Genomic DNA, 19818 nt, shown 5'->3' with positions numbered 1-19818 from the left:
ATGGCTCACAAGGGCCTGGGTCATCCAGCCATTGGCCTCACCTCTGGCCTCATTCAGTACTGCCCTCTTCTACCCTTTGCGCCCCAGCCTTTCCAAGTGACTTTCTGTGCCTTGGATCAGCTGTCTTCTTATTGGAACTTCACCTGTAGTTTTCTTTCCTCACTGCTCCTGGCCATGGCAAACCACTTTGCTGGTCCAATTTCTTCATTCCTCCCACTGTCCATGTGCCTGCAATGAGCTCCTTGTGGACAGAGCAGTCAACTCTGGTCTTAACCAGAAGACTTGCTGTGGCCAGTTGCATGTGGATCTGTAGGAGGTTTCTCTGGGAGGTATGGGCGGGAGGAGTCCATCTCAGATCAAGGACTATATCTGGTAGAGGTCAGGATCTCAGGATGTGCTAGAGAGCATTCATTTTATAACAGAGTAAAAAGAGATGAAGTCCATTTCTTTTCTATTGAAGTCATTTTCTAGAAACTGTTTTTTTTTCATATTTTCCTTATTTTGTCCTCAAGCCACTAATGTGCATAAGTCAACTGAGTGAAAAAGTCTGTATTCAAAGCTGACCTGAAATAAGTACAGACCAGGAATCACTGTCTGTCCCGGTACCAACTGAGGGCCACCTGCACTATCATTAGTTTTAGGAAAAAGTATTTCCAGGTTCTCATGGGAATATGGAAATAAAATAGGATTTTACTTCCAAAGTTAGGCATTCAGGTGTTGGCATGCCAGTTACCAATGCTGTCATCCAGGCCGGCCCAGTATATTCTCAGAGCCTATTTCCACATTGGTAAAAGAGAACAAATACCATCAAGTAGAATCACTCTGAGAATTAAATGAATGGAATATACAGTGGATACAAACATTTGGTAAACCCTAAGGTGCAACACACATGCTATTTTCTTACAAATGAGGATGTACCTCTGTTAACCAGCCTGTTTTTGTTCACAAGCTAACAGGAATCATACCTTACTCTTCTGGAAAGAGCTTATCATGAGATAGATATGTCATTGTTGTAATTGTTTCATTGCTAAGTCATGTCTAAATCTTTGTAACACCATGGATTGTAGCTCACCAGGCTCCTCTGTCCATGGGATTCTCCAAGCAAGAATACTAAAGTGGGTCGCCATTCCCTTCCTAACCCAGGGATCGAACCTGGGTCTCCTACATTGGCAGGTGGATTCTTTACCACTGAGCCACCGAAGAAGCCCCAGATATGTTCTTACTTTCTCTTAAAATTTTATACTTGTGAATAAGTCAGAATCCACAGGAAGAACTAGTCAGTATGATGGTAAGATAATGAAAAGCCAATTGGAGGTCATTTGTACTTTCTGGTATTTGAGATGTGTTTTCCGCAGCTTGGAATCAACCATGCTTCGGATTGAATGTGTCTATCTTTTAGCTCTATGTTTTCTGTGCTATTTTCTATTAGAAAAGTTTCTTTTTTCGCTATGTGGTGCAGAATGTGGAGTTCCTGGGAAAAAAGAGAATTATCCATGTCTCCATTTGGAGTTGGTTTCATGGGCAGGAGGCCCCAAATGAACCAGCTCTTATGAAAGAGATGACAAATTCTCTGAATGTAAAACTAGCAATAGAAAGGACCCTGGCAAGTTCAGCCACACTTAACTATAGGATTTGGTGTTAAAACTGTTTATCTATTCCAAGAATGTCATCATCTGACCCAAACCAGTGACTCAGGAGGCATAAGTGGGTTCTTCGGATAAAGGGGCCTGTACATGTGAACTGAAAAAGTCAGTTCACTCAACTCTACAAAACTCTGGAGCCCAAGTGACCCAGCCATGAAGCCCCAAGAGTATAATAATATACTTTCTGGTCGCTGAACTGGCAAGATGCCAGGAATCTTGAGTGGCTGGTGGCCATGCCCACCTTCAGGTGTCAACACTGGGAAAGGGAGTATTTTAGAGACCATAAGCCTGGATGTGTGAATATGTTGGAAGCACAGACAGCATCAGTGCTAGCAAGCTCATGGAGGCTGAATGCTCACAAACAGTAATTATCATTGTCGATGTGACTTCAGGGGTACCCGGGAGGCTGGTAAGGCTTACACATATTTGAATTGCATTAGGATTTAGGTTGCAAGTTGTCCAAAACAAAAAGCATCTGAAGAGTTAAGCATCCTCTCTTGACTGAGTGAATAGCATCATCTTAGTCTAAGCTTGGCTTTCTTATCAGAGTGTTAGTATGTGTGGATGCCCGGAGGCCCAGGGATGGGTACCACCACCCTAGGGACCTTGGGGTGACCTGAAGACTGGGTCTTAGACTGGTATGTCTTGCAGGGGTTTCCTGCCACCGTGGAAAGGAGCCAACAGGTGTGCAGTCTAGTCAGAGTATGCCTGTGTGACAAGAATTAAAAGCGACTTGAGAGAAGACCTAGGAGTCCAGGCAGCAAGGCTGAGTTGGAGGCTGGAAGGGAGGCCAATACAAAGCTTTCTGAGGGCACCCAAAGTGGAAATGAGAGTCAGACCCATGCCAGGGAAAGCCAAGAGATTGGGTTCTGTCATGTCTGATGGAGGCTTCACCTTGGGACTTTTTAGGACCTCCCATGAGATCATCAATTCTTTTTTATTCCTAGTGAAACTTGTTTGTATTTGGTTTCTGAACCCAAAAGAATACTGATAGGATCTGAGCGCAGAGTCTCCCGGGGGGCCATGTGTATCAACAAAATGCACTGCAGGAAGCGAGTGGGGTCAGGGCTGCCTCACTCGTGTGCACCACAGAGTGGCCCCAGGTGGGCTCAACCTGGCAGATGAACATGGATCCCACCTCTTGTATTGAGACAGTGAGAGGTGGAGGGCTTAGTGGTGGACCTAGAGCTGGGCCTCTGGCTCATAAGGGTTTAAGCTCTTACGTCTGAGCCCCCTGTGCAGTGGTCATTTTGCTGGGTGGGAGCAGAGGCAGAAGGGCTGGGTCTGTTCAGCCACTGGGGACACACTTGCCAGATAAAGAGGAAGTAGCACATATCCCACCCTGGGCTCCCAAGTCTCATTCCCAGGAGTCTCAGCGGGAATCCAGGCCAGGGTTGAGGCTAGAATCATTGTTTCCAGGGATGACTTGTGTCTATTTCAGAGCTGATCCCCAAAACTTGATCTGAATTTCATTTATCACTAGGCATTGAACTCCTACTGCATGCCAGAAATAACTTATCAAAGATTCTCTCAACTCACTTACAATCTAGGGGTCAAATAGGGCCATGAGTACAGCTAGAAAAATGTGATATTAAGGCTGCGATAGAGGCACAATGATTCAACAACCGCTGACTCATCAGAAAGAATGGAGAACAGTAGACAGTGGAACATCTTCAAAGCATCAAAAGGGAAAACACATCAACTATCAAAATAGAATTTCATATCAAGCAAACACATCTTGCAGGAATGCAGGCAAAATAAAAATGTTTTAAGATAAAAGACTCAACCACAACATATCCCTCCAAAAAGGGATTCTTCAGATAGTAGGGAAATAATACCAGATGGAAGGTCTCTTCTGTAGGAAGATAAGAATTAATAAATATGTGGGTAAAAGTTATTTAACAGAACAGTTGATCTTTCTTCATTTATTTAAAATACATATTGCTTTCTAAAGTGGGGAGTGGGAAAGTACAGCCTGTGGCCAAATTCAGCCCAATACTTATTTTTGTGATAGTTAATTGCTAAGTTGTATCTGACTCTTTGCAACCCGGTGGATTGGTAGCTTAGTTTTATGAATAAAATTTTATTGAAACACAGCCATGCCATTCTTTTTCCTGTTGTCTGAGGCTGCTTCTGTGATACAACAGCAGAGCTGTGTAGCATAGCATAAATTGAACAGCCCCAGAGACCGAAGTATTTGGCTCTTCACAGAAAAAGTTTGTCAACTCTTGGTTTAAAGCAAAAATAGTAACACTGGGGGTTACAACATGTGTAGATGTAAGACATATGACCACCACCTGGACCGCATGGTCGCAAGGCTCTTACCATCAAAGAAGAGGGACAGTGTTAATGCTGATGGATAGATGTTGAGGATAGTTTCATCTCTAGCACAACCACTGAACAGTAATGCCAAGAGGCATAGTTGTATAGAAAATACACACAGTAAAAATGCAGTCCTAATATTTCAGGACCTTAAATCCATTGTGCTTAACTACCAGTCACATGTCGATCAGTGGTCCCTCATCTTAAGTGGAATCCAGCTTTTGCTTGAACCACCTGTGCATGCTCCCTGCTCCCAAGATAATTAGCCATAAAAAGGGGTCTCTTTGGTTATGAATACAAAATAGTTTTTTAAGATACATTTTTAAAAATTGAAATATAGTTGATTTACAATGTTGTGTTAATTTCTGTGTACAGCAAAGTCATTCAGTTATATATATTCTTTTTTATATTTTTTGTTATGGTTTATCATAGGTTACTGAATATAGTTCTCTGTTCTCTACAGTAATTACAAAATGTTTTAATAGAAAATTGACACATTGGTAGAACTGATCTCTTGATGCCCAGGAAACTGTTTTTCCCTCCCTGATACTTGGCAAATCTGATAAAGACATCGAGTACCTGCCAGGGTAATTTACCATTTTCATGTTTGTTTTGGGTTCAGGCCCCAGATGACCCATAAAAAGTTGTGGCACTCTTGGGAGAATGGAATAATAAAGTACAGACTTTCCTGAAGGCTTTTTCTTATTTTTCAAACATGCCTTAGTTATTCGTTATCACCTGAAGCCATGAAATACTTTTTAAAAGATGCGTTCTTTTAAATGAGGATCTTCCTTCCTCTTTTTGCAAGGATATGCTAGGGCAAGTGCTGTTTATAATTTTAGTTTTTATTTTTAAAATATTTTAAATATCTCATGCATCCAAAAGCAAGTGAAATAACCTTAGATTCCTATTCGATAGCTTTCTTACTAGACTCTCCTAAGTCGTTAGAACATGTTGTAAAAGACTGTTCTGTAACAGAAACTTGTAAACTATTTTGAGGTTTCCCCTACTAACAAGAGCTGTGAAAGGGAATCATGGATATTTAAAAAGTAGTTTCTCTGCTCAGATCAGGTGATGCTCGAGTGTCAACTCTGATGGTATTGTCTCCTTAGACACATTGCCCTTTTGCTCCTAAAGTTCAGGATTCAATTTCTCCTTACTACAAAATGGATTTTTAATAAAAGCTGTACAGTGAAATATCTGATGACTGTTTTCAAGTCAGCCAGCTGTCAGGATTCCTCCTGAACTACAGGGTATCCATAGGCAGCATACAAGGAAGCACTTTTAGGTCCTTCTGAAGGGTCCCTGGGAAGACCCCGGCCCTTGTGGTCTTCAGCCCCACAACATCACAGGCTACACGACTCAGGCCTTACTGCACAGCTAGGGCTTATTCAATGTCCCTCAGAATGAATTCTAAACTAGTTTATCCACAAAATCACGTTTTATACATAAAATGTCCAGCTTCCTGTCTCATCAGAAATGATGTAATTTCCCAAAGCATGACATTACATTGTATAATTTTCCATTCTGTTTCTTAGGAAACATTGCACAGGATGGAGGTAATTAATTTAGTTAATTGAGGATAGAATTCAACAGTGAATATTCAGTACAAGGACTTTAGAGAGTGACCAACACTGGAGTTGGTTTGCCTTTTCATTTATAATTCAGCCCTTTGGTAGCGGGGAGTCCGAGCTTCAGACAAAGCTGAAATAGATACCTGGAGGAAATACCTCTTTTCAAGGCTTTGCTTACAAACCTCGTTCTGCAATAGCCTTGAACTCCCCACCTTGCCATGTGTGGACAGGCTGCAGATGGGCTCACCGGAAGGAATCCAGTGCCTACAACACAAGGAAAAGGCAAGTCTCTCTGGGAAACACAGGGTATCCGTGTTGTTGCCATATGGTGTTCAGACTAGAGATTCGAAGGAGTTCCATGGTGCTTCTCTAAGACAAAAGCAGATGTGCTGTCTGGTTGGTGTTAACCGGTATGCGAGCAACTGTAGTTTTCCTTTTTTAAAAATAAATTCCAGAGGTTTTCCCAAACTTCCAATAGCATTGCCTATTAAGGTGAACTAAGCTGCTTCAGATTCTGCCATGTAAATATTTCTAAGCCTTAATAAAGTAACATGACTATTGGCAGATAAACTAGGTACCGGGCAAGAACTACCCAATTTAATCCTTACATCCTTATCATGGAGACAGTAACATTATCCCTATTTTAAATTGAGGCATGGGGTAATCAAGGAACAGTCCAAGATCACAGATACTGCAATAGCAGTCTCTCCAGGAAGCCTGATTCCAGAGCCCACCTTCTTACCCATCATCTAGTCAGCAGGAACTATGAAACTCTGCACAGATTAACATCCAAATATTGTAAATATTCACTTGCATTGAATGACTGGTTATAAGGCAACTATCAGCGAACCGCAGATGACATTGGGGCAAAGAGAACTGCTGTTTGTCATCAACTTCTCCACCTGTACTGTGACCGTTGCTGTCTTAACTACAGTTTGTTGAATGATAATTGAAACTGCAATGGCATTTTCTCAAGAGAGTCCCTGGGATCCACAGTTACAGCTGCATCCCCATACTGTAAATTCTTCTGTGGTTTACAGAAATTCTCACAATATTGAGTGCCTGTGAAGAATCAGGCATTGTGCTAGGAACTGTAGGAGATGACAAAAAGAATAAGGACAATCTCTGTCTTTCAGACACTTAGACTCTTGTAGGGAGAGAGAGAAGTTGACTCAAGTGATCACTGAGGTCTAAGTAAAGTGCAAGTGGAGTAGAAAAGAACATGATTGGAATTTCCTGTGGCAATCTGGGGAGCCTACCTGGAGGAGGTGAGGTTTGCTCAGGGTTTTGAACAATGGAACAAGTGGAACTTTGAAAAACAAAGATCAGGCAGTGTTGGTAAAATAAGAAAAACCTTGGACCAGGAGTGAAAACATAAATTAAAAAAAAAAATCTAGGCTTATTTATAGTTCTTACAAATCCTGAGAATCTTTTGCCAAATCATTCAATTTATTTGTGCTTTAACTTTCCCAGTTGAAAAATGGACAACTGAATCATGGGGTTCTAGTAACAATGAAGTGAGATAATATATTTAGAATAATTTGTTAATGAAGAGACCATAAAACACTGAATCTTCTTATTTGTTGTTCAGTTTTTGGAAATATTATTTGAGAAAAAAAAAAAACACGAGCAAAGACACACAGCAATTACTTTATAAATCTCTCCTTAGTAAATTCCTGAGAATGTCTATATTGGATACCCATTATTTGCTGGGCACTTTACACATACTGTCCCATTTCAGCAAAACTTTCTGTCCATTTCATTGGATGTGCTGCTGCTCTTTCCCTGCCTCTGGGGGGTGACAGCACCATGGTTTTTCTCTTTATGTTCCAGAGCCTGTAAGAATGCTTGGCACATAGTAAGTGCACAGGACACACTCAGTGAATGAAACCTTGGCATTATCTGGCATGTGGTAGGGGTTTTATGAAACTTCAACTGTTCCAAACAGATTGGAGTAGGTGGAAAAATGGATGGATGGCTAGAAAATCCCTCCACCCTGGGCCATGGGCTCAAAACAGAAATAGCACCTAAAGATTCTGTACGTCTCAATGCAGTGGACATTTGCACTGAGACACAGTGATGCTTCTTTGTCTCATTTGGAGTGTTTTGCATGTTGAAATGGATGTGCCTTCATCTCTTCCATGCTGTCCTTGGGCACAAGAGCACCAAGCTCACTGCAGCAGCAACCCTCAGTCGTGCATTGCCGTGCCCTCTTTGAAGGCAGCAGGTCTCTCTTTGGGAAGTTTCCCCAGTCATCCTCTCCCTAGGCTGGTGCATCTGTGAGCTGCCCACATACACCAGAGACTTCACACCCTTGTCAGACGTCACAGCTGGTTTTCCTTCCGAAGTTGTAGTTGCAGCAGTGAGGGTATGTAGGAATGTAAACCCAGACAAGATTGGACCTCAGTCTTTCTCCATATGGGAACAATGCAGGGGGTGCCTCCCAGTCCATCTTGTAACTCAGACTTCAATCATGTTTCCCAAAAGGTCTTGCTTTCCACAGGTACGAGGAGTGAGAAGTAGGGGTCACAATGGGTAATGGCATTGCTTCATCTTGGGGATGGAAGAGGAAATATTTCTGTTCCAGAGGATGGACTATGGGTGGCCACCGTGAGGCAAAGGCCAGATGCATAGTCCAACCAACAGCACCACCAGCATCCTGGCAGTTGAAGAGCCTGAGAGAGGCAGCTAGAACCATCAGAGTGGTAGTCAAAGATCAGAATTCACAGACCGTGTTCCTAGCTTTCCCAAGCCCTTTGTGAGGGAGACCCAAGAAGAGGAATTAATAATAATAATAATAAATACAAAACAGCAGGGGGAGAAATGACAAGTCAACCTCCTAGATCTTCCTTGTTAACTTCTGTGTTGCAAGACAAAGAGAAGGGACTTCTAATACCACAGACTGACATAAATAAGACAAATCAGATTAAAGCTAACCTAAAGCAGCTGAGCCTTTTGGGTTTACAGGGGATTAATATGGCATTGGTATTTATGTGTCCTTTTCCCCAGGATGAAGTGACATATTGTCTACCACTGAACCAATGCAATGAAATCATCACCATGCTTTTCTGGTATTTACAAGTGTGTCATACTCACCACTATGGAAGCAGATACAGACGTGTGATAAAAATGATCAAGTGAATGCCACTTGATGGGACATCTTGCCATGGCTTCAAAATAAACAGTTTATACATATATCACGTGAGCACAAAATTCTTCTCTTTCGTTCTTGCTGGTGTAAGTCATCAAGCTCTCTTAATGCTTTTCCTGTAATATATACATTTGGAGAGGATTATTTCTTGGAAATGAAAGTAACTTATTCATAAAATCTTTCCAAATGTGTCAGAGTATCAACATGCAAGGGATAAAAACAAGTGCACCTCTTTGTAACCAGCAATTATAGCCATCAAACGTAATTGCCCCAAGCTGTGGTTGCTGCCACATTTTTGAGTGTGTATGTCAGCATAACTACAAGGGTAAGTGGTTTCTTGGATAAAAAATTAGTTTGCACAATTTCCAAAACATGTAACATTTATAATTAATCTACATATTTCGCTTTGGTCAAGATGTTGACAGGGCGGTAATGCTGTTGCATTTATGGTGAATTCAAATATGTGAGTGATGCTTCTAAAGTACCAGAGCTCTGGCCTCCAGTCTGCCCATGAAAGGGGTTCTGCCCGTATCTCTCTCCTCTCTCTGCAGAGATAGTTGTTTAGTTGCTAAGTCATGTCCGACTCTTTGCGACCCCATGGACTGTAGCCACCTGGCTCTTCTGTCCATGGGACTTCCCAGGTAAGAGTTATGAGAGTGCATTACCATTTCCCCTTCCAGGGCATCTTCCCAACCCAGGGATCAGCACAAGTCTCCTTCATTGGCAGGTGGATTCCTTACCTCTGAGCCACCAGGGAAGCCCCCCTGTAGAGGTTGCTGCTTTTAAACCCCAGCATGTGTTATCATACCTGCATTCTCAGGCTTGGTGGACTGCCCATTCTGGTAATGAGAGGAAGGTCCCAGGCTCCCTCTCTCACGGACTCAGGTGCTGTACAGAGTAAAAGTCCTTGTCACTATATCCACATCCCTGCCCTGTCTGGGAAAATGTGTCTTTGTCCACAGAAATGGGGGCGCCTGAGTGGGTGGATCATTATAAACCCAACACGGCTCCTGGAGGACCAACATAATTGGCTGTTTCTGTTGCGGAGGTCTTAACAAGGGCACATTCAGAATGCATTAGTTCCCTGCATGGATTGTCAAGGGCATTCGCTTCTTTACTCGAGTGAACAGAAAGAACACTGGAAGCCCAGGGGCAGCTCTGTCTCTCTGAGGACTTCAGTCATCCCTTGCGGTGGCCACCATCTGGGATTTCTCCACATGGGAACAATGCAGGGGTGCCTCCCTGTCTATCTTGTAACTCAGACTTCAATCACGTTTCCCAGAATGTCTTGCTCTTCACAGGCATGAGGAGTGAGAAGTAGGGGTCACAACGGGTAAACCATTCATAATGGAAATGAAAAAAAAATTATTCAGTTGTTTTCTGGCTAAGCAGGGGCCATGTGAAACCACACTAATTGCTTTAATCCTGGTTAGAAAGCACTAGAGAAATTCATTCCTTAACTTAAAGGCAAGAAGAACTTCATAATTTTCCAATCAAGGTTTCTTCCTGCCCCTTGGTAAATGGGGCTGTGAGTTTTAGAGGCACAGTAAATGTGCAGAAGAAATGTGTCCCTGTGAAGACTCTACCTGGAAGGTTGTTTGGGATTCTAGTGGCTTAAAAAGTGGAATGAAGTTGTTTTCAAGGACCATCTTTGTCAAACTTCTATCTCAATTATATCAAACTGTATTTAATGTTCTGTTGACTGTGTTTATGCCATTATGTACATAGGTTTTGATTTAATGTTAGATCAGCCATCACCGATGATTGAGACTCTACGAATCCCATGCTTCTCCAAGTGGTGAGGGACCAGTTTCTGAGAATGTCTAATCTATCATGGATCCATGTGTGGCCCTCCTATACATGACCCTTGTCCACATGGTACCACATCCTTGGAAATCAGCAAACTTGTCTGTAGTGATTTCAATGATGAATCTACTGACAACGTACTTCAGTTCAGTTCAGTTCAGTCGCTCACTTGTGTCCGACTCTTTATGACCCCACGGACTGCAGCATGCCAGGCTTCCCTGTCCATTACCAAACTCATGTCCACTGAGTCAGTGATGCCATCCAACCATCTCATTGTCTGTCATCCCCTTCTCCTCTTGCCTTCAATCTTTCCCAGCATCAGGGTCTTTGTCAATGAGTCAATTCTTCGCATCAGGAGGCCAAAATATTGGAATTTCAGCTTCAGCATCAGTCCTTCCAATGAATATTTGGGGCTGATTTCCTTTAGGATGAATTGGTTTGATCTCCTTGCAGTCCAAGGAACTCTCAAGACTCTCCAACACCACAGTTCAAAAGCATCAATTCTTTGGCGCTCAGCTTTCTTTATAATCCAACGCTCACATCCATACATGACTACTGGAAAAACCATAGCTTTGACTAGACAGACCTGTGTTGGCAAAGTAATGTCTCTGCTTTTTAATACGCTGTCTAGGTTGGTCATAGCTTTTCTTCCAAGAAACAAGCATCTTAATTTCATGGCTGCAGTCACCATCTGCAGAGATTCTGGAGCCCCCCAGAATAAATTCTCTCACTATTCCCCCTGTTTCCCCATCTGTTTGCCATGAAGTGATGGGACTGGATGCCATGATCTTAGTTTTCTGAGTGTTGAGTTTTAAGCCAACTCAAACAAAACCTTGTGTGCACCAGGAGACCCCACAGAGACTAAGCCAGACCTGACTTTGAGTGTTTGGGTGTCTCCTGTGGAGGTATGGGTCAGCTGTGGACTGCCACAAGGGCAGGGGCTCTGGGTGCAGCAGACTTGGGTATGGCATAAGCCCTCTTCGAGGAGGTAGCCATTAACCCCACCATAGAGCCCCCAGAACTTAAGACTGGGGAGACAGACTCTTGGAGGGCATGAATAAAACCTTGTGTACACCAGGACTCAGGAGAAAGGAGCAGTGATGCCACAAGAGACCGACCCAGACTTGCCCATGAGTGTCCAGGAGTCTCCGGCAGAGGCGTGGGTTGGCAATGGCCTGCTGCAGGGTCAGGGGCACTGAGTGTGGCAGGGCGTGCATGGCACCTTTTGAAGGAGGTCGCCATTATCTTCATTACCTCCCCCATAGTTTGGTCTCAGGTCAAACAACAGGCAGTGAACACAGCCCCGCCCATCAGAACAAGACCCAGTTTCCCCTTCAGTCTCTCCCATCAGGAAGCTTCCATAAGCCTCTTATTCTTATCCATTAGAGGGCAGACAAAATGAAAACCGCGATCACAGAAAATGTACTTGGATGTTGTAAGAATGTCAAAGTGCAATAGAAGTTTCTAAGTGCATCTGGCTTGTGGTTTCTTGCTTTGCTGCAGGCCAGGCTACAACCTGGCAATGGTTGAAGCCCTCACTTTGCGTGGTGCTGTTCAACCTCCCACCTGCTTGATGTCCTGCTAGCGTTGGAGCAAAGTCCTGGGGGGATTGCGAATTGCAACTGGGCAGAGCTGACGTGTTCAGAGTGGTACTTTCTAAAGATTATTCATCTGGAGGTTGACATGGAGCCGAGAGTACGTTTGAGGGAAGCAGGGGGTTCTCCAACTTGAGGTAAACCAGGTGAGAGTTTACGAAGAGCTAAAGAGCAGAGTGAAAGGAGATGCGCAGGGGTCTATGATTTTCAGTGCGCCAGTTTTGTATGGAGACAGGATAACACAGGACTGTTGAGGGGTTAGAAACCCGGTGGCTTCTGGAGGTTTCTCAGGAATCACAGATGGGAGAACAATGCCCATTTATAGGCGATAACACTCAATTCTAGATAAATCTGCTTTAAAAAAAAAAAAAAGGAGAGAGAAATTCTAACTCTTTTCATGGAAGTGCCTAATTGCTCAATTATTTCTGTTATTGTTTAGCTGCTAAGTCTTATCTGACTCTTTGCCACTCCATGGACTATAGCTTGCCAGGCTCTTTCTGTCCTCAGGATTTCCCAGGCAAGAATTCTAGAGTGGGTTGCTATCTCCTTCTCCAGGGGATCTTCCCAACCCAGAGATCGAATCTGTATCTCCTGCATTAACAGGCAGTTTCTTTACCACTGAGCCACCATGGAAGGCCTCAACTATTACTAGCTATCAGCAAATTTAAATCATTTAAAAATCCCGTGTTGCAAAAAACAAATAAAACCTAACCAACCAACCAACCAACCACCACCACCACCACCAAAACATATGCCTAGATAGCTAGTATTTGACTCTTGAAAACTCTCGAGATTTCTACTAAGGAAACATATTCTAGCAAGTTCCATGGAATTTTGGAATACAAAGTTATCGGAAAACAATTCAAAACATAATTTCATATTAACAGGAATAAGGAGATATGTAATGATATGAATAGTGGAACTTCCAGATAGTCTTAAGATGCATTAGACTTCAAATAAGTGTCAAAGTTATAGTACAGCTTCAGCTACCCCAAACTTGAGAAATTATTTTCCATTCCCTGTTCCTTGGAGGAATAGTCTAAGAAGCAGAATGTTAAGTTAGTAGTTTTGGGAGAACATCCTCAAAGTGCTGAGTCATCTAGTGAAAGCAGGTTTTGTTTTTTTTTTTTTAAGTTAAAACACCTACAGTGCTTTAAATACATTATCTAAAATATTTCACATTAGAATCAAAATAAGAGTAGACAATTTTAAGGAACCTCTCCATAGAAATAAATAGCTATATAATTCTGTTATTTCACAGGCATCTTGATACAAGTCTGTCCAGAATATCCATTCCCAAGTGGTTCATCCTTCTGAGAGACCCATAAAGTTTCTGGGGAAACTTTACACTGAAAATTGGTAAAGAAACTCTTGCCAGATGGGCATACATTTCTCTCTAGGACCTTAACTAGGGGCTGGCATGGCCTCTGTGGCTGCCAGCTGACTGGCTGAGAGATTACATACCTGTGACAGGTGAGTGCGTGGACACTGTCACTTTTATATCCTTTCTAACCCATTCCTCGTAGGCAGCCCACCAGCGCATCCTGAACTCCTGCATGCAGGAGACAGTTTTGTTGTTTCTGAATCAGAAATTAAAGTATATGTGGGAGGTGCCAGGGGTGGTGCAGGGGTGTGAACTAAGGTTCTGAGTGGTAGCAGCTGGTGAGAAACGTCAGCCAGGAAGAATTGTCTGAGTGGAGACTGGCTCCCAGGCCAGTGGAATCTTTGCTGGGCACTAAATTCCAAAGGCTGCAGAAGCACAAAGGAAGTCTGAAAAGATCAGGCCTACCCAAGTAAGATAGTAGGTGTTGCAAGAGGGCATCAGAGGGCAGACACACTGAAACCATATTCACAAAAAACTAGTCAGTCTAATCACAGTAGGGCCACAGCCTTGTCTAACTCAATGAAACTAAGCCATGCCCACGGGGTAACCCAAGACAGGCGGGTCATGGTGGAGAGGTCTGACAGAATGTGGTCCACTGGAGAAGGGAATGGCAAACCACTTCAGTATTCTTGCCTTGAGAACCGCATGAACAGTATGAAAAGGCAAAATGATAAGATACTGAAAGAGGAACTCCCCAGGTCAGTAGGTGCCCAATATGCTACTGGAGATCAGTGGAGAAATAACTCCAGAAAGAATGAAGGGATGGAGCCAAAGCAAAAACAATACCCAGCTGTGGATGTGACTGGTGATAGAAGCAAGGTCCAATGCTGTAAGAGCAATATTGCATAGGAACCTGGAATGTCAGGTCCATGAATCAGGGCAAATTGGAAGTGGTCAAACAAGAGATGGCAAGGGTGAATGTCGACATTCTAGGAATCAGCAAACTAAAATGGACTGGAATGGGTGAACTTAACTCAGATGACCATTATATCTACTACTGCAGGCAGGAATCCCTCAGAAGAAATGGAGTAGCCATCATGGTCAACAAAAGAGTCCAAAATGCAGTACTTGGGTGCAATCTCAAAAATGACAGAATGATCTCTGTTCGTTTCCAAGGCAGACCATTCAATATCACAGTAATCCAAGTCTATGCCCCAACCAGTAACGCTGAAGAAGCTGAAGTTGAACGGTTCTATGAAGACTTACAAGACCTTTTAGAACTAACACCTAAAAAAGATGTCCTTTTCATTATAGGGGACTGGAATGCAAAAGTAGGAAGTCAAGAAACACCTGGAGTAACAGGCAAATTTGGCCTTGGAATGCAGAATGAAGCAGGGCAAAGACTAATAGAGTTTTGCCAAGAAAATGCACTGGTCATAGCAAACACCCTCTTCCAACAATACAAGAGAAGACTCTACACATGGACATCAGCAGATGGTCAACACCAAAATCAGATTGATTATATTCTGTGCAGCCAAAGATGGAGAAGCTATACAGAGTCAACAAAAACAAGACCAGGAGCTGACTGTGGCTCAGATCATGAACTCCTTATTACCAAATTCAGACTTAAATTGAAGAAAGTAGGGAAAACCACTAGACCATTCAGGTATGACTTAAATCAAATCCCTTATGATTATACAGTGGAAGTGAGAAATAGATTTAAGGGCCTAGATCTGATAGATAGAGTGCCTGATGAACTATGGAATGAGGTTCATGACATTGTACAGGAGACAGGGATCAAGACCATCCCCATGGAAAAGAAATGCAAAAAAGCAAAATGGCTGTCTGGGGAGGCCTTACAAATAGCTGTGAAAAGAAGAGAAGTGAAAAGCAAAGGAGAAAAGGAAAGATATAAGCATCTGAATGCAGAGTTCCAAAGAATAGCAAGAAGAGATAAGAAAGCCTTCTTCAGCGATCAAAGCAAAGAAATAGAGGAAAAGAACAGAATGGGAAAGACTAGAGATCTCTTCAAGACAATTAGAGATACCAAGGGAACATTTCATGCAAAGATGGGCTCGATAAAGGACAGAAATGGTCTGGACCTAACAGAAGCAGAAGATATTAAGAAGAGGTGGCAAGAATACAGAGAAGAACTGTACAAAAAATATCTTCACGACTCAGATAATCATGATGATGTGATCACTCATCTAGAGCCAGACATCCTGGAATGTGAAGTCAAGTGGGCCTTAGAAAGCATCACTACGAACAAAGGTAGTGGAGGTGATGGAATTCCAGTTGAGCTATTTCAAATCCTGGAAGATGATGGTGTTAAAGTGCTGCACTCAATATGCCAGCAAATTTGGAAAACTCAGCAGTGGCCACGGGACTGGAAAAGATCAGTTTTCATTCCAATCCCAAAGAAAGGCAATGCCAAAGAACGCTCAAACTACCGCACAATTGCACTCATCTCACACGCTAGTAAAGTAATGCTCAAAATTCTCCAAGCCAGGCTTCAGCAATACGTGAACCATGAACTTCCTGATGTTGAAGCTGGTTTTAGAAAAGGCAGAGGAACCAGAGATCAAATTGCCAACATCTGCTGGATCATGGAAAAAGCAAGAAAGTTCCAGAAAAACATGTATTTCTGCTTTGTTGACTATGCCAAAGCCTTTGACAGTGTGGATCACAATAAACTGTGGAAAATTCTGAGAGAGATGGGAATACCAGACCACCTAACCTGCCTCTTGAGAAATCTGTATGCAGGTCAGGAAGCAACAGTTAGAACTGGTCATGGAACAACAGACTGGTTCCAAATAGGAAAAGGAGTACATCAAGGCTGTATATTGTCACCCTGCTTATTTAACTTATATGCAGAGTACATCATGAAAAATGAGGGGCTGGAAGAAACACAAGCTGGAATCAAGATTGCCGGGAGAAATATCAATAACCTCAGATATGCAGATGACACCACCCTTATTGCAGAAAGTGAAGAGGAACTAAAAAGCCTCTTGATGAAAGTGAAAGAGGAGATTGAAAAAGTTGGCTTAAAGCTCAACATTCAGAAAACGAAGATCATGGCATCTGGTCCCATCACTTCATGGGAAATAGATGGGGAAACAGTGGAAACAGTGTCAGACTTTATTTTTCTGGGCTCCAAAATCACTGCAGATGGTGACTGCAGCCATGAAATTAAAAGACGCTTACTCCTTGGAAGAAAATGACCAACCTAGATAGCACATTCAAAAGCAGAGACATTTCTTTGCCAACAAAGGTCCGTCTAGTCAAGGCTATGGTTTTTCCAGTGGTCATGTATGGATGTGAGAGTTGGACTGTGAAGAAGGCTCAGCGCCGAAGAATTGACGCTTTTGAACTGTGGTGTTGGAGAAGACTGTTGAGAGTCCCTTGGACTGCTAGGAGATCCAACCAGTCCATTCTGAAGGACATCAGCCCTGGGATTTCTTTGGAAGGAATGATGCTAAAGCTGAAACTCCAGTACTTTGGCCACCTCATGAGTAGAGTTGACTCATTGGGAAAGACTTTGATGCTGGGAGGGATTGGGGGCAGGAGGAGAAGGGGACGACAGAGGATGAGATGGCTGGATGGCATCACGGACTCGATGGACGTGAGTCTGAGTGAACTCCAGCAGTTGGTGACAGACAGGGAGGCCTGGTGTGCTGGGATTCATGGGGTCGCAAAGAGTCGGACACGACTGAGCGACTGAACTGAACTGAAATTCCAAAGGCCGCAGAAGCGCAAAGGAAGTCTGAAAAGATCAGGCTGGGCTCTGACCTTTGCGATCAGAGATCCCAATGTTTTGGATATCCAAGAAGGCAAACCTGAGACAAGAATTTGAGTGTGAGCAGTTTATCTGGGCTGTGAATGAAACAAGAGCAGGAAAGAAAAGGAAACCCCCTTAGAGGTACATCACCAAGCCAGCAGATTGAGCAGCTGAAGCTCAGGCCTTGTGGGAAGCTCTGAGCCTCAGGGTTAGCCCACCTGCTGGGAAAGAGTGGAGGTGTCTCTCCACCCAAGGGCTGGAAAGCCTTAACAAATGAAAGCAGGTCCTGGCAGAAGGGCGGATGTCTGGGGGGTGCTTTGGAGGGTAAGGGCAAAGGGGACCAGGATGCCCCCACCCAGTATCAGCTGCAGGACTTTCAGAGTCCCCAAAGCCACTAGTGCCTATGAGACACAAGGAAGCAACCACAAAGGGCAGCACTCACTATGCCCGGTCAGGCATTCAGAGCTCTGACGTCTTCTAGTTGCGGATTTCTGGATACGTCCATTGAAATGAAACTTTCTTCTACCACCACCTCCTCTTCCTTTGCTTTTAAAAACTATCAGGTGCCCTGGGTCCATTGTTCATCTCCGTTGCTTCATGTCGTTTATGACTGTTTAAAGAACACAGGAGACGTAGCATAAAGTGACACTGAGGTGGGGACTTCCCTGGCCGTCCTGTGGTTAAAACTTCACCTTCCAATGGAGGGGGTGAGGGTTTGATTCCTGAGTGGGGAGCTAAGATCCCACATGCCTTGTGGCCAAAAAGCTAAAACATCATATGGAAGCAAAATTATAATCAATTTGATAAAGGCTTTAAAAATGGTCCATGTCAAAAAAATAAAAGTCTTAAAAAAAATGATACAAGCTGTCCACAGACTTTGAAAGTAAAAGTCAGTGAGCACTGGCATGATGGCGTGATGAGGGGAGGGCTGTGCTAATGACCAGAGTCACCCCAGTAGGAGCTCAGGCTGCCTTTTCCTTTAACTGTGTCATAGCAACCACCTTTTTTTCTCCTGGAGAGCCACCCCTTCTCCACCCTCACTCCAGCTTGGAGCAAAGGCAGATGATAGCATTTTTTGAGATCTGAAAGGTACCCAGCACCACTCTGAACATTTTATGTGCAGCTAGCTCATTTTCATCCACACACAGCTTTCTGAGCTCCAGCCTCTTATTCCCTTTATTTTGCAGATGAGGAAACTCGGGCAGCAGAAGCTAGGTGACTTGCCGTGTTACACAGAGCCAACACCAGAGTCAATCTGAACTCACACCTTCTGTCTACCGAGGCTGCCCTGAAGCTACCAGCTACTGGCAGCCCCAGTAAATCACTCACCTGTGAGGGGAGAAAAAAGAAACGTGGTTTTGCTGGCAACAAGTTGCAAAGGTCTCCTCCAGCAGAGATGTCACTGCTGTCACCCCATTTGATATCAGAAGGAACATGGGCATTTGCAGACACATTCTCAGTGGGCAATCAGCCCAGAAGACTGGGAGCAGAGTCCTGGATCTGGAGCAGAGGTGGGAAAGAGCCCCTGATGTTTCGAAGGTGAGTGGCTTAGATAATCAGTCCAGGACTGGGTGCAGCAGAACGCCTCCTAACACGCAGCGTTTGTTGACCTGGCATCCGGGGACAGTTAGCTGGGAGGGCAGGGAGAACCTTGATCTTGATTCTTCTCTCCTTCTTGCGATGGCTCAGCTGTAGGAGTCTGGGTGGAGCATAGATTTGGAGAACCTTGGGTAGCATTTAAGTGGAAGGGTTGCATGAACCCAGATGGGAAGGGATTCTGAACCTGGATCCATGGAGCAGCCTCCTTCCCATCTGTATTTTACAGTGAAGATGCTGTGCACATCTTCGCCATCAAAATTCTAAGGATGAATTTTGAGAAAACGAAACACAGTTGACGTGGTTCGTTTGCTCCAAAGTTTGCACAGGAGGTGACAGCTCTCCCTCCCAGGCAGCAACTTCCAGAGAAAGTCAAGAATATCTTCCCACTCGTGGAGTGTGCCCTACCTAAATCTCCCTAGACTTCGGCTCCTAAACTTTGGACTTCAGAATCTTGTTTCTTTTTCTTTCCCCACTGGTCGTTTTTCATTTCCAATTCATTGCCAAGTGATGTTCTGGCTGGTGTACTTGGAGGGCCCTTTTCATTTCTTCCCTTTTGACTGACCTCAGGCACAAGGCTTGATCTGGGACACACGATATTGATAGAGTGGATTTAAAATTCACGCGAAGGGAGCTTCTCTCAGTTTTTTATATGTGGGAAGAACTGCTATGTGGGCTGGCAGTCATTTCAAAGCTAACCTCAGCCTCACAATTAGTGATCCAGAGGACACTGCCTTCTGGACACTGGATCACTAAGGTTCACAACCCACCCTGAGTGTGTAGGATGCTGGTGCATTTCTTTTTGGATGAACAGCAGAATGTGCCCTAAGAATTGCAGTTTGCATGCACTGAGTCAAATCCTGAATTTAAAAAGAAATACTGTCTGCCATCATGTTCTAGAGCCTTTAAACTTCCCTGATGTGCCTGCCACCCCTGGGGTCCACCTGCATTATCTGTCCGGATGCTCACAAGATGCTGCTTCATTTTCAGGCTCAGTTAATTCACCATCTCAAGTCAGCACTACAGAGA

Source organism: Oryx dammah, unplaced genomic scaffold (genome assembly GCF_014754425.2).
Source record: "Oryx dammah isolate SB20612 unplaced genomic scaffold, SCBI_Odam_1.1 HiC_scaffold_10, whole genome shotgun sequence".
Classification (NCBI taxonomy): Eukaryota; Metazoa; Chordata; class Mammalia; order Artiodactyla; family Bovidae; genus Oryx; species Oryx dammah.
Note: the sequence above shows the minus strand (reverse complement) of the source record.